The following is a 15,424-nucleotide window of genomic DNA, read 5'->3' as shown; positions in this document are numbered from 1 at the left end:
TCTTTTCACTCTCATTTAAAGTCTGAGACTGTATGGTGGCTCTGCACTGTGAAATTATGAAGGACCAGGCTCCCATGTTGCTCTGTCATCCCCAAGGCATTATTTCCATCTCTGTGATCCCACAAGCATCATGCCTATGTCCCAATCACAACCCGACAGAAGGGGCGAGAAAGGGGAGGGTATGTCTCTTCCCTTTAAGTCAAAATTTGTCAGTATCCTCACTATTGGCATTCTGGGCCAGATCTTTGTTGTGGGAGGATGTCCTGTGCATTGGAGAAAGTTTAGCAGCATCCCTGGCCTCTACCCAACGGATGCCAGTAACATCCCTCTTCCTTCAAGTTGTGACAATCAAAAATGACTCCAGACTTGTCAAATATCTCCTGGGGTGGGGAGATATTTTACTTCTGCTCACATTCTTTGGCTAGAACTGAGGCATGTGATCACTCATAACTACAAAGAAGACTGGGAAGTGGTCCATTTTTTTTCTTTTTTTCTTGGTGGCCTTTTGCCTCAAGAATGGGACCATTAACATTCTCTGCCATAGGGTTCAAGTGTAAGTGTGTCATTCTCTGTTAATATCGACCTAGGGGCACAATGACAGTAACAAACAATTATTAAGCTTTTACCTTTATCCATTTCCAGGATTCCACAAAATTTTCCCCAAATATTTCTGAAAAATCTTTAAGATGTATTTCATAGTTGTGAACATCCTTTTAGACTTCAACTATGGAAAACTTGGAAATCCATTAAACTTTATGTAGGCATCTTACAAATGACGTTTCCGCTGGTGTCCATTTTGAGAGCACTGAAGTCTGTGCCAAGTACAAGTTCTAGTCACTCTCAAAGCTTTCTCTTCACAGCTGTTGATGCAGCCTTATGGTTGCCATTAATGCTGAAGTCACTGGTGCCAACTAAAGCCACCAGCCATCTGCTACATTATAAATCTCTTCCCACCCCCAATCTTTGGTCTTATTGAAGTACTAATGAGGGCTTTCAACACATTATAAACATTTTAATGAATCTAGCTTTTCTACATGGCTTCTTCTTTCCTTAGGGCTCGCTGCAAGACTGTGGGTGTTGGGATAGAAGACAATTCCAAATAACACAAACCTTGATGTACTCAAAGTCATGCTTCCATTCTCGGATGACTAAAACATTGTTATTGAATCAAGCTTATATGCTTGACACTTCCGTTAGCAGAATTATTTCCCAGAATTATTTCTCAGTCCCACATGTAAATAGAATTCAGGTATAATGTCCCATTAGCTTTCCTGACCAGGCCGAATATGTGGGGACCTAGTTTAGGCTCAAATGGGAATTCTTTGCCATTCATTCATTCATTCATTCATTCATTCATTCATTCATTCATTTTAGTCATTCATTATTTTCACTTATTTACTCAATCAATATATTTGTTGAATGTCTACTACATAAAGGAATGTTCTGAGGGTCTTAGAGTTGCAACTATGAGCACCACTGACATGACCTTCACCTACACAGTCTACCAGGTGCTGCAACAACAGCTCTCTCCTCCTCCACATTGTTAGTTTATGGGTTGTATAGGGTGCCCAATCTTTCATTGGAAGGTTGTAAGTTAGACCAGAATATCTGTTATCCACTTGCAGTCAGTGGTGTGTACTCAGGCAATTCAATATTTGTGTAGGCCAGTCCTACTGATGAAGACTTTTCTGAGACAAAAGGTAAAAATCACCCAGTCACACAGTCTCAAGTTAAGCAGAATGTCTGAGTTATTAGGAATCTTGAATTCTCTACTATTTTCTGAATCTGAGCTCTTCTCTCTCTTCATGAGCTTTGGTCATACTGAGGGTTAACTACATCATAATATGTGATTTGCTCTGGAAGAGCTCATCATCCGAAATAATTTTTACTTTTTTAGAATTATTAAAAAATTTCTTATTGTGATGAAATATACACAACATAACAGTTATAATTTCAACCATTTTTGTGTGTAGTTCTGTGGCATTAAGTACATTTACATTTTTGTGCCATTGTCACCACCATCCATCTTTAGGCCTTTTTATCTTCATCACTAAAACTGTACCCATTAAACAATAACACCCCATTACCCCTTTTCTCCAGGCCCTGGCAACCATGGTTCTACTTGATGTCTTTATAAATTTGATTACTCTAAATACCACATATAAGTGGAATCATATGGTATTTGTCTTTTGTGACTGCTTTATTTTATTTAGCATTAAGTCTTCAAGCTTCGTTCATGCAGTTGTCAGAATTTCCTTCCTTTTTAAAGGTGAATAACATTTTACTGTATGAATATACCACACTAAGTTCATCTATCCATTCATTATTAAATGAAATGTGTCTGGCTGGTGTGGCTCAGTGGTTGAGCTTGGACTCATGAACCAGGAGGTCACAGTTCAATTCCCAGTCAGGACACATGCCCAGATTTTGGGCTCCGTCCTCAGTAGGGGGCATGCAAGAGGCAATGGATCAATGGCTCTCTCATGATTGATGTTTCTCTCTTCCCCTCTCCCTTTTTTCTAAAATCAATAAAGATATATTAAAAATAAAAATAAAAAAATGTTATAAAAAAATAAACTGAAATGCTTTCTTCCTGCCTTTAGGTGGAGTCTCATCTTGAATACTAAGTCCTACGTGCCCCCAAATCTTGCACTAGTAAATGTAAACATATTAAAGTAAGGCGTTTAGCTCTGTGGCATTAATGAACTAAGCTATAAAATCTGCAATTGCCACTCAAGAAGAAAATGGAATTTTATAATAAATCAAATTACTGCCACTTTTTATTAGCAGTAGAAGTCCTAAAATGAGATTATGAAGTTATTGTTTTATGAAAAAAATGTCAGTTAAAAAATTTTAGCAATCAATGCCATTAAGAATATTTTAAATATAATGGGAAATCTTTCTCTTATTTGTTCGTGCTGACCAGTCTGGTAGCCACCAACCAAATGTGGATTTTAAAATTTAAATTAATTATAATGAAATGAAGTTAAAAATTCAGTTCCTCAGTCACATGGCATTTCAAATGCTCTGTTGCCATTGTTAGTGGCTGCCACCGTACTGAACAGTACAGACATAGAACATTTTTTATTATTGCAAAAATTCTCTCCTAAAGTGCTGGTTGTATTAGCTGGGATTTTCTCCCCCAAAGTCGTTAGTGATCTTTTAAAGTTCATAAAATGTGTTGCCGCCTAACAGAGTGTGATATTCTGCATGCTTTTCGGCTTTGCCAGCCTGCAGTCTGCAGTTGAAGAACAAGACTTAATCTTCTGTGGAGCCAAAGAACAGTATCAAGGTAGTCTGGTGCTTGCTGGTCACTCACCCACATAGGCACACAGAGCTTGTATGCAGAGAGGAAAGAAGGAAGGTGACACTCCAATAAGGGCAAGGGAGGCAGGAAATGAAAAAGTAGGTTCATTGTAAGTTAATGGCATTCTGAGTTTTTATGGGTTTTTGAAATTTAGTTTGTAGCCTCTCAAACTCCAAGTAGTAAAAATGCACATAGTTGGAAACCCTTAAACAATAAAGAACGTGTTTGGACCCAATGCCTTTTAATTCTTGTGACGGGATACTTGAAAATCTAGTGTAGAAAAAACTCTCTTGGGGATTGTAAATGGGACCTAATTATAATGAAAACAGACTACTTTAGACTCTGTCTCTTCTTTAAAGAGGGGGTTTCCTACCTCTCTTAACAATTAAGATAGCCTGGTAATAAAGGCTTACTAATCATTATTTTATTCCGTTTGTATGACATCCTGTGCTCTTAATGCAGAGCAAATAAATTTCATTTTCAGGGTTTTTGATATTCCTTTGATTCATAGCACAGAATTATCTTTGCTATCCCCAGAATTATCTTTGCTCATAACTTGGGCTCGACAAAGTTTGAATGAATGAATGGAGGTGAATACCCTAGATATTCTGGAAGACTGGGTTGGAAACCATTCCTTTAGGAAAACTGATTTTTCCTGAACAAGGCTATTTTGAACCTATTCATAGGCCTGCAGGGTCCTTCTTCAATTGACAAGGAAGCAGGATAGGACAGTGGTTATTCTAATGGACATAAAATATGAGATGGCTTGGATTCAAGTTCCAACTCAGCCTCTGATTAGCCATGGCAACTTGAGCATATTAACCCCTTGAAGCTGTTTCCACATTTGGAGTACAATAAAATCCTTGGATTTTAAATATTAAAAAAATAAAAATCAAACATTTAATAAATTAGAAAAAAATTTTAAATTAAAAAATCATTAAAATTTTTAAAAAAAACCTAGGATTTTTGTGAGGATCAAATAAGTTAAAATATACAAACTCTTCTGTATAGTGCTTGACACATTCTGAGCTTTCATTATATGTTAGCTTGAAAAAAGAAGACACTTGAAGCATTTGTGGAAGAATCTAGGCTTAGGCTAAAAGTAAGAGAAGAGAGAGACAGAATGCTTGTGTTATGAGAATCCAGACGAGAGAAAGCTTCTGGCACCGTCCACAGACTACAGAATAAAGGAGTTGAAGAGGTGGTGCAACTTTATTGCTGAGACGACAACTGGAAATGCCACTGCTACAAAGGAACAATTAAGTTCTAGATATCTGTTGAGTTCTTGACCGGCCGAACACACTCCAGCCTCCTGGCCTTTGCCTTTCTTTTTTGGTCTCTGCTTGAAATAACCTTTCCCAGATATCTGTACGGTCATCCCCTCAGCTCATTCTGGACTTTGCCCAAATGATACTCCTCTCTGTTAAGCTTATTGAAAAGGTACCTCCTACCCTCTAATTCCTAATCTTGAATTATAATGATAATTACATAACCTACTTTTTCTTATGAACACTTTCATTATTAATACTATATGTGTTTTTTTCATACACTATATAATAATTATATGTGGGCATCACCTTTTTTTTTTTTTTTTTTTGCTATTTTTTACTAGTCTAGAATACAGTGCTTGTTCATGTTAGATCTGCAATGAATTGTTGTTGAATTCATGTTTTTATCATTTGATTCCCATAAGAACTCTGCATGGTAAATGGCTTTAACCTCAGGCTATGGGGGAGAAACATGGTTTTCAGAGAGGTTAAATGACTTGCTAAGGATCACATAGCTAATTTGTCTTGGAACCAATATATGTGATTTAAAAACAAATGGTCTTTCTACTGTATCACACAAATTAGTTTTATGCTATTTTTCAAAAGGAATTGGGGACTTACAAGTTTAATGGAAAGTGATTACTGATTAAAATAAGGCAAATAGGGATAAAAGAGAACAGAAATCCTACATATGAAGTTAAGGAAATAGGTGCTCTTACATCTGAGATGAGCAAAATGTTGCCACAATTCTCTGTCTGTGGCAGCTGGGAGAAATAAACAGGTTCCCATTGACCTTGGCACCCAATCTCTTGTCCCAGGTATTTGCTTCCCAACCTCAGATGGCTGAATCATCAAATAGGTCTGCTTTCTTTATTACATTATAAACTCTTTCAGAACAGGGCCTATATCTTAATGTCTGAATTCCTTACAACCTTCAGCATAATGTGTTGCCAGATGGTCAGTGTCTGTAGAATGAAAGACATCTGTGCTTCTATACATTGCAAAGGGAGTTGGGCTAAATGCCTTCTGCTGTTCCGCCTACCACTAAGAGTCTATGACTCTTGAAAAGTACTCGATGTGTTGATACATGCTTATTAAAGTAGAGTCATAAATGGCAAAACCCAGCATGAGCGAAATGGAAGGGGAGTAATGTTGGAAGTTTACATGGGGCATACATTCTTGCTTCAACAGGTGGCTAACCCTCTTGGGCATGAACATGAGTAGCAGGAGGACTTGCAGGTGGAACCTCTTTGTGCTTTGAAAGAAAGCTTTGATTTAACGGCTGGCTGAAGCCCTAAAATTTTGTACTATAGACTATGGAAGAGATAAATGTAAGCTGATACAATTTTAGAGCAAATGTACAATATGATTACTCTTTCATCAAGTAGGGATTAAAGTTGGCTGTTTGTAACTGGAAACTCAAATAATAGTGGCTTGAGTCAGACAGGGGTTTATTATAATTTTATGACACAAAAAGTCTGCAGGAAGGCAGGGATGGTACAGAGGCTCAAGGATATCAGGTCTCTATGACCTTTGCAGTTTCTTTTAGCTTTTTCCTCGTGGTCAAATGCAAGTGGCTGCTGCAGCACTTGCCACTATGCTTGCACTTCAGGATGCATGAAGAAGGAACACAGAACACAAAGGATGGAAAGGGCGTGCCAGCTGAGTCTATCCCCTCCTTCTTTAAGGTATTTTTCTTTTTCCTGACTCCAAACACCTACTTATAGCTCCTTGGCCAGAACTGTGACACATGGATACCTCTCCCCATGTATATATCCATCCATAATGAAGGCTGGGAAATTTAATTTTTATTAGCTGGGCACTTGCCCTCATCTCCCAACAAAATAATTGTCAGATAGGAGAATGAATGGGTTTTGAGTAAACATCTAGCAGCCTTGCCATAGTGGTCCATTGAAGAACTTCAGAATGCACCCACAGAACCCCTTATTTTAAAGAACATTAAATTATGATGGGTCTCCTGATGCGTTAGTTACATGCTATATTCTGAAATTGCTGTATGAGTTTGTCTTTTGATGAGGATATTTAAGAGGAGTTATCCTCTGAAATGCTGGATATTACATAGACAGAACCCTGGCATGGGTTCAAATATTGGTTTCACCACAGTTCACTGGGAGCCACTTTGAGGTTCAACTCAATTACATGGAAAAAGGGGATAAGAAAAACTGATTTTAAAATTTCTATTCAAAAGCAAATAATTAAGAATAAATGTAACATTCCTACAAAAGTACAAGGTAGAAGGACTTCTTTATTAGAAATTGAGAATTTACCATAAAGCTCTATTTCTTCAGATGGTTTAGAATTAGATGCAGGCCTATACAAATTGACTAACAAAATAGAAAAGACAGCCCAGAAACAGACCAATACAAAAATGGAAATTTCATTTATGACTGAGATGGCACTGCAGTTGGTTAAGAAAAGATGAACTTTTCAGTAAATGATACTAGAAAATTAGTTATCCGAATGTGAAAAGATGAAATTGGAAACCCATCTCACATTGCTATGAAATATCAAAACCTCATGGATTAAGATGTGTATGTTCAAGGCAAAACTATAAGGTTGAGCGGAAATAGTAAGCTTTCAGTATGTTTCCACTTGAACAAGTACAAAACCATGTAAAGCTACATAATATGTTGCTTAGTAATACAAATATGGTTAAATATAAATAAAAATAAGGGAAAGGTAAAGAGAAAATTAAGAATTGCATTTCCTTTTAAGGTACAGAGGGGACCTCAATGTTCTTGCTCTTAAATTGGTTGGTGTCTACACAGAAGCTTGTAATATCAGTACACTTCATACCTCTTTTTATGCTTTATATCATTTTTATGAGGGTTCTTTTATACCTACGTGTGGCTTTTAAAAGATTTAAAATGTAGAAATGGAAGGCATCCGTCTCATTGGAGCAGTGTGAATATCAAACATGAAAGTCTTTGAAGAAGCAATAAGTAAATGGAAGTTATTTTTACCCACTGCACTGCACTTCTTGAAGACAGATTTATTTTTAATTCATCTTTGTATTCACACTACAGTGTCTGAAATACAGTATGTACTTAAACATTTTTTGAATGGGTGAGAAAGTCATTTTAATGTTAGCATATATTAATATAGGTTTTTAATTTTGGTATTATTAGAACTAAGCTGCTCCTTCTAGTATTTACTAGCAAACATATCATTCTATTCACTTGTTAATTAATTTATTCATTTTTCAAATATTTAATAAGGCCAATGACTTTCCAGATACCTTGCTAGTTACCGGGGGAACTGAGACGAACTATACATATGTCCTATTCCCAAGGAGCTCAGAGTCTAGTGGAAGAAACAAACCAACCTCTGGACAGTAATATTTGCTCCTGTAAACCATTCATTAGTAGCGATATAATTAATAAAGGGTGCCTATCTTCCTCGTTGCCTTTTTCTTTTCTTTAGGTAATGAGGACATTTTCGGGGTTCGCCTTGATGAGTGGTAAATTAACTTAGCTGTATTTCCCAGGCACTCCAGGGAAGTAAGATTCTATTCTCACATGAACTGGAGGCTGGGGAATAAGCATGTTCTTGCCTTTGAATTGAGTTTAGTTCAGACTGGAATCAGGTGTGAATACAAAAGGGATCTACTTAATCAACACCTGTGATGAGAGCAGTGACACTCAGCCAGAAGTGCTTCAGGTACCGAGAGTTTGTATTTGACAGGCTTCAGCACCTGGCTGGTGACATAATAGCAAGTGCCAATAGGGGGCTTGATAGCTGTGGGAAACAGGAGAGCAACCAAGATGAAGTCCACAGTAAGGAATGAAGAAGACTGAAGTTTCAGCTCGGTGGACACTTGGGTGATTACATTAAACAAGACAGACAAGTGTTGAGGACAGGATTTCCCAAATGGTATTTCTTGGAATGCCATTCCTTCAAAGATGCTTTATAGTAAAAGAAATTGAAACACATTTGGGAAATGCTGATCATCTTTAAAAAAATTTTTTGGTGGATTCACAATGTAGAATATTATGGTAAAGGCCCCCATGAAACCAGTTCAACTTTGTTTCAAAGATGACAAAAGGACGTGAAGAAACTGCTCAATTTTTGTTGAGTCTGGCATTTCTGTTTTTAATTGTCTTATTTGCGCAACAATAAATCCTTGAGTGCCTACTGTAAAGCAAGGGAGCAACTGACTTTTAAATTACTAGTGATTTGGGAGAAGGTAAAATAATTTTTAAATGAAAGAGAGAGAAAAAATACAGGCCTAGGTTTTTGTCTCTGGGGGTCAGAGCCCTAAGTGTGTACAGCAAACAAAATGTCTTGAGCGCTGGAAAAACAGTGTAGCACCTAGTGACAATTCCTGAAAGTGCGGGCATAACCCGTAGATGGTTTTCATCCCTTCCCTGAAAGGAGGAGATAGTGGCCCTCCTCACAGAAACCAACACCCCTGAAAAGTAAATGAAATTTGGATAGGCCATGAATTTAAAAAAAATTTATTGCAAAAGTAATTCTTGTTAATTATAGAAACTGTAGAAGACACAAATATGAAAAAAGGAAATAAAAATAAACCAGGAATATATATATATTTCTCATGTTTTCTACATATTTATAAACTATAAATGTTTTATACTATAGATTGTACTGTAATTGATAATTACCATAAATGTTCTTTTATAGCCATATTTCATGTATATCTACTTATGTAATAAATATAAATCTAGATTATATTTTTAAATTATTGAAAAATATCCCATTATTACATCACAATAATTTAACCTTTCCCTATTAATGAACATTTAGGTTGTTTAAAATTTTCCATGACCATAAATAATACTGTAATGAACATCTTTTGTATGTTTGACATTTATTCTGATAAAATGGAAATGCTGGTCCTAAGGATAAACACATTTAAATTTTAAAAATTTCTCTCAAAGAAGTGTGTACCAATTTATGTTCCCACCTGTAGTGATTATGAGTGTGTTTATCTCCATATTTTCACACACAAAAGAATACACATAAAACACTGAGCTTTATGCATAAAACAAATGTGACAAAAATGCCTCATTGTTCTAATTTGCATTTCTTTGTTTAGCTACTGAGTTAGAATTTTTTTTCTGTGTTTACAACTAGCCATTTGTTTCCTGTTCTTTAATGACTTGCTTATGCCTACTTTTTGCTTACTTTTCTTCTGAGGGTTTTGACTGCCTTTTTACTAATTTGCAATCAGATTGTTTTGCAAGTGAGTTTTTTTTGTTTGTTTCTTGTTTTCAGCTTTTAATTTTCAACTAATTTTGGACTTACAAATTTATAAAAATAGAACATAGAGTTCCTGTATACACTTTAACGAAGCTTCTTCTAATGTGTTAATCTTATTTATCCACAGTACGATGAACAAAACCAGGAAATTAATATTGACACAATATTATTAACTAAACCGAAGACCTTATTTGAATTTTACCAGTTTTTCCACTAATTTTCTTTTTCTGTTCCAGCATGTAATCCAGGATCTCACATTGCATATAGCTGTTATTTCTCCTTAATCTTCTCCAATTTGTAACTCTTCCACTATCTTTTCTTGTATTTCATGCCTATGACACTTAAAGAGAACTGGTAAGTTATTTAGTGGAATGTCCTTCAATTTGTGTTTGTCTCGTGCTTTCTCACGATTGGAATTAGGTTATGTATTTTGGGTAAAAATTTCACATGAATGAAGTACTGTTATTCTCAGTGCATCGTCATCAAAGGTCCATGATGTTGATGTATTTTACTGCTGCTGATGTTATCATTTGGTTAAGGTGGTGTCTGCTGGGTCTCTCTTCTGTAAGTTTGTGTCTTTCCCTTTCTAGTTAATACAGTCGACCCTTGAATAACATGGGGGTTAGGGGCACTTCCCCCATGCAGTAAAAAATCTGCTTATAACTTTTGGCTCCACAAAAACTTAGCTACTAGTAGTTAGAAGTCTTACCAATAAACACAGCAGTTGGTTAACATGTTTTGTATGTTACACATATTATGTACTGTATTTTTATAATAAAGTAAGACAGAGAAAAGAACATGTTATTAAGAAAATCATAAGGAAGAGAAAATACATTTACAGTATTTATTGAATAAAATGTCTGTATAAGTGGACCTGAGCAGTTCAAACCCATGTTGTCCAAGGGTCAATTGTATCTTTCTTGGGGGAGATACTTTGAGGCTAGGCAAATCCATTTTCTCTTCAACTAATTAAGTTCTTGCTCCAAATTGAGTAAATTGAAACTGAAAACTGTGCATGATAAATTATAGGTGGGATTGTTATAAGACATATTTAGGGTATGACAATCACTGGGCTCTATATTTTTAAAAAAATGGTGAATAAATATTTTATATAATGTTATATATATGTTATATATAATGTTATATAATATTTATATAATGTTTTCACAAACTAAAATATATGATTTATTATCTTTTTATTATTTTCTATTTTCACTGTTTTCCAATTAACAATCTAATATTGGCCCTGCTTTCATTTCATAAGGCTTCTACCGTATAAGAAATTCTGTGTAACACTGCTTGATTAAAACCTTAAATCTGTGGAAGGTAATTTGAAAAAATATTAAATACTGAAAGAATTATGGCCTTCCATTTCTTTATAACAGATCAAATAAAATCTTATGAGTGTTGACATTGCACTATTCTCTTTTTGCATATCTCCTATCCTCTAACAGATGCAATAACTTCAGAGAAATAGTTCAATTGTCCTAGAAAAAACTAGACTAAGTTTGAATTCTAACTTTGCCTTTTATTAGCCACATGACCTTGGGCAAATCAGGTGACCCCTCTAAGTCTCAGATGCCTTATCTGCCTCATAGGACTATTGTAGAGATTGGCTGATAGAACACTGGCAAAAGAGGTTTGTAAACTCTAAAGCAATAAACACATGCAAGGGATTATTAATACTATTATTATTTTTTATTAGTTCGTAAAACCATTGTCAGAGGTATAAGTGTTGGTTACTGTGATGCCAATTTTGTTTCCAGGAGACAAGGGATTATTATGAAGTATATGGCATGTGCTATAATATATTTTGTTTTTGTAATATACAGTATTGCATTTGATTCATTTCTGTATTATTTTCCTGGTATGACTTCCTACCACACTTTGACAAACAAGCAATGAGCTGCTTATCTATAAAGATTTATAGCATAGGAATTCTGTAGTCTTGGGAAGATGTCATTGGCAGTGCAAATAGCAAGGTTAACATGGTTGTTTATGAAATAAATACAAACCAGTTAGTATTTCATCTTGAAAACCAGTTTAAGCACTCTTTAGATAACCTCTTATAATTGAAGTCCTTTCATAAGCTAGGTCTTTCTATTGAGTTTTGTCAAATTCAAGGTCAGACAGAAATTCTAACATTAATCGGTTCAAAATTGTGGCCATTGTCTTTTCATGAAATATACTAGCTGTTGCTTGCCTGTCTATCATCTTCCCTTTTCTTCTTATATCTCATATGTGTAGTTTTTTGTTGTTTTTTTTTTAATAATTTCATTAAGTTGAATCAGTCACAGTGGAGCAGAAGTTTTTGCCTTTCGGTTTAGTGAATGCCTTCTGACTTATTACACCCACAGTCGAAAGCAGTTCATTTTGATTTGATAAATGCATTGAAAGCACCTGAAATTGCTTCATCCTTTTTCTCTCTTGTCTTTCATCTTTTGGAGCAATCAAATGGAATATCCTCTAGGTTTCCTAATCGAAGCTGTCTGCTCTGCCCTGGTGTTAAAAATGTGTGTTTCAATAAGTGTTCCTGTGTGAAAGCAGGTTCCCCAGTCTTAAAAGTATGTTATGTTAAAGTTTTGAAACAGAGCACCTTAAATCAATTTTCAGTATGTTTTAAACTTGTGAATGTATTATTAAATCAGTATGTATATAGCACACACACATATATACAATATATTATACATACTGTATATGTGTGTGTGAGAGAAAAATATTATTAGTCGTTTTGTTAACTAGGGCACAGACCATTTGTGGTAACTTCTATTTTTGCATTTTTATCCATGATTTTAAAAAAATAATGTTTTTTATTGATTTCAGAGAGAGGAAGGGAGAGGGAGAGATAGAAACATCAATGATGAGAGGCTGTCATGGATTGGCTGCCTCCTGCACGCTCCCTGCTGGGGATGGAGCCCGCAACCTGGGCATGTGCCCTGACAGGGAATTGAACTGTGACCTCCTGGTTCATGGGTCAACACTCAACCACTGAGCCATGCCGGCTGGGCTTGCCCATGATTTTAACACTAGTAAGCATTCACGGGATTCTGGTTTAAAACATCTTTTAACTTTTAAGAAACTTCACAATGTATGGTTAATAGCCTAACAGCAATAACTCAACATTGCTTGTTTACTAGATCACTTGTTAATAATTAATTTGAAGAACATGCACATTGAGGGTTAATATTTGACATAGAGTTTTACTTTGTGAAACTGTGCTGCCTGAAGTAACATTCAATATACAATACTCTCATGGTCATAATTACATTTTGTTTTTGTTCCCAAGAAAGTTTGCATTCACTTTAGCAATGATTCTTCTCTTTTCCCCTAAAATAAAAACTCCTTTTATTGCAATGTCATAGTGATCTCTTCTGTGATACCCTTTTTATATTGCACAGCCACTAAAAAGGAGAATTACACTTTGCTGAAATATATATAGTAGCACAAAAATGCCACTTGGGCCCCCAAATAACTTGCTGAGAATGTGATGACAGGACAATGATTGAGATCATGTAGCAGTTGTTTCCCTACTTTAAGGAAAATGAGAAGGAACTGGTATAAAGGTGTGGTGGCACTTTGAGAAGACATGCACCTGTCATCAGATGGTGGAGTGATGGACAGGCTAGTGAGAAGCTAAAATATCATCCAGGCATGCTAAACCTCCACTGCCATATCTTGATGCTGAAATTATATGAGTTCTTCAATGGTAGTCAGAAGTTCTTTATTGAAATCTCTGCTAAGGAATCAACAAGATGGATTTTCATAGCTTGGATTCATTTCAAGAGATTAATTTTAAGAGAAGCCATTGACTATTTCCTGTATTTATTACTACTTGTACACAAAAGCAATACTTATCTACAAATGATTGCATGGAAGCTTTTTAAAAAATTTAAATTAAGCTTAGCTGTTTAACAAATGTTTTAAAGAGTCTTTAAATTTTGAAGTTGATAAAATATTGTCCTGCTCTGCTTAATCACTTATTATTTGAATCTGTGATTCCATACAAATGAGTATTATTGAAGCTTTGATTCAACTGGTTCAGTAGATGTAGTATCTTCTGTGCACCAGGTACTGTGCTAAGTGCTGGGAATGCAGGGATGGGCAATACCTAGTTTCTGTGTTACTTTTGTCCTTAAGAAATATAGTGTATATAGGGGATGGGATAGAATTATCTTTTTAAGCAGAGAAGTGACCATGATGGAACATCTCCACATCTGTATAATACAATTTTGTTGTTGTTTGGCATTCAAAGTACTAGAATATAGATAATGGACTCTTCTGTTAAGCAGTTAAAGCCTGTGGTTGCAAAAATCTAACATGTCAAAGTAGTCTGTGGCAGTGATATTCTTAAAATGTTCCCAACAAGATGGGAACATTTCCTGTGTTCAAAAGAAAATAGTGACTCATACCATTTCGCATTTGGGGCCAAAGATCAAAGAGTACTTTTGACTAGCTTCATGAGGCCCTTGAGCCTGAGTGTTCAGTAGTTTGAAACATACTGTGAAGGGCTGAGAAAGAAGCTCCAACGAAGATATCCATCTCCTCCATTCATCTTGAAATTCTGTTATATCTTATTCTCTTGCCTGTGCTGCACATCTCTTCTTTCCTCTTCCATCTTCCTAATCTCATTTATTCTTTAGATCTCAGTTTAAACACGAGCCTCAAGGGAGCCCAGGCACCCCAGATGAGGTTAGGGACTTCTGTTGTGAGTGCATACAACACCTTGGCTTTTCCTTCAGATCACCTATCACAATTGTTATTTAAACGATCATTTATGTCATTATTTGTTTAAAGTCTGCTCTAGTAGATTGGTAATATTGGTAACTGGAGGTTTATGAATTTGCAAGTATTTCACAGTAAAAAGATTTAAAGGCTGAATGAAATAGAAGGCAATGATTTTTATCTTTTTATGAAAAAAGAAAGGTACAAAAATGTTACAATAATGTTGGTTTCATAGAATGGGGAATATGCTTACAAAGTAATAAAACCGCTGTTTAAATAAAGAGCTGCAAAGATCTAAAATATAGGTATTTATATGTTTTGGATGACTTCTAAATGTTAACTTTAGTCTTTCAAAGACAGTTGGAAAGGTTAAATTTTTGAATCGTGAATTGACCATTTAGGGACAGCTATGTGAGTATTGTTTTTCAAAACTCTCCTCAAATTCTGTGTTATAAAAAGCTTTTCTTGTTAAAGGGAGTATTTCAAGGAAAGATTGCCCACTTTAAGTACAGCTGTTACAGGTCAGATTCCCTGGGAAGAAAATTCTGAGAAGATCAGCATGCAGAACATTTACTTGTGAGCATTCTGGAGTCCACATACCTGTAGGGGAGTGAAGACTGCAGGATGGGACAGAGGGAAAATAAAAGCTCTGATGTTGTCACAACAAAGACCTCAGCTTACCCATCAGGAACTCTGGAGCTAAAATGGCCCTGAACGAAGGGGATTGAGCAGTCATTGGATTCAAGTTACCCTGGGAAGGGAGCATGGCCTTGGGAGAGGTGGCTCTCCTCTGCTGAGGACAATGAGCTGTGACCTGTTCATCACTTATACTCTTGGTAGCTGGGGAAAGGGTGCTTCAAGCCTGAAGGGAAAGAGGTGATTTAAG

The sequence above is a fragment of the Miniopterus natalensis genome, chromosome 9, assembly GCF_054644295.1.
Source record: "Miniopterus natalensis isolate mMinNat1 chromosome 9, mMinNat1.hap1, whole genome shotgun sequence".
Lineage (NCBI taxonomy): Eukaryota > Metazoa > Chordata > Mammalia > Chiroptera > Miniopteridae > Miniopterus > Miniopterus natalensis.
Note: the sequence above shows the minus strand (reverse complement) of the source record.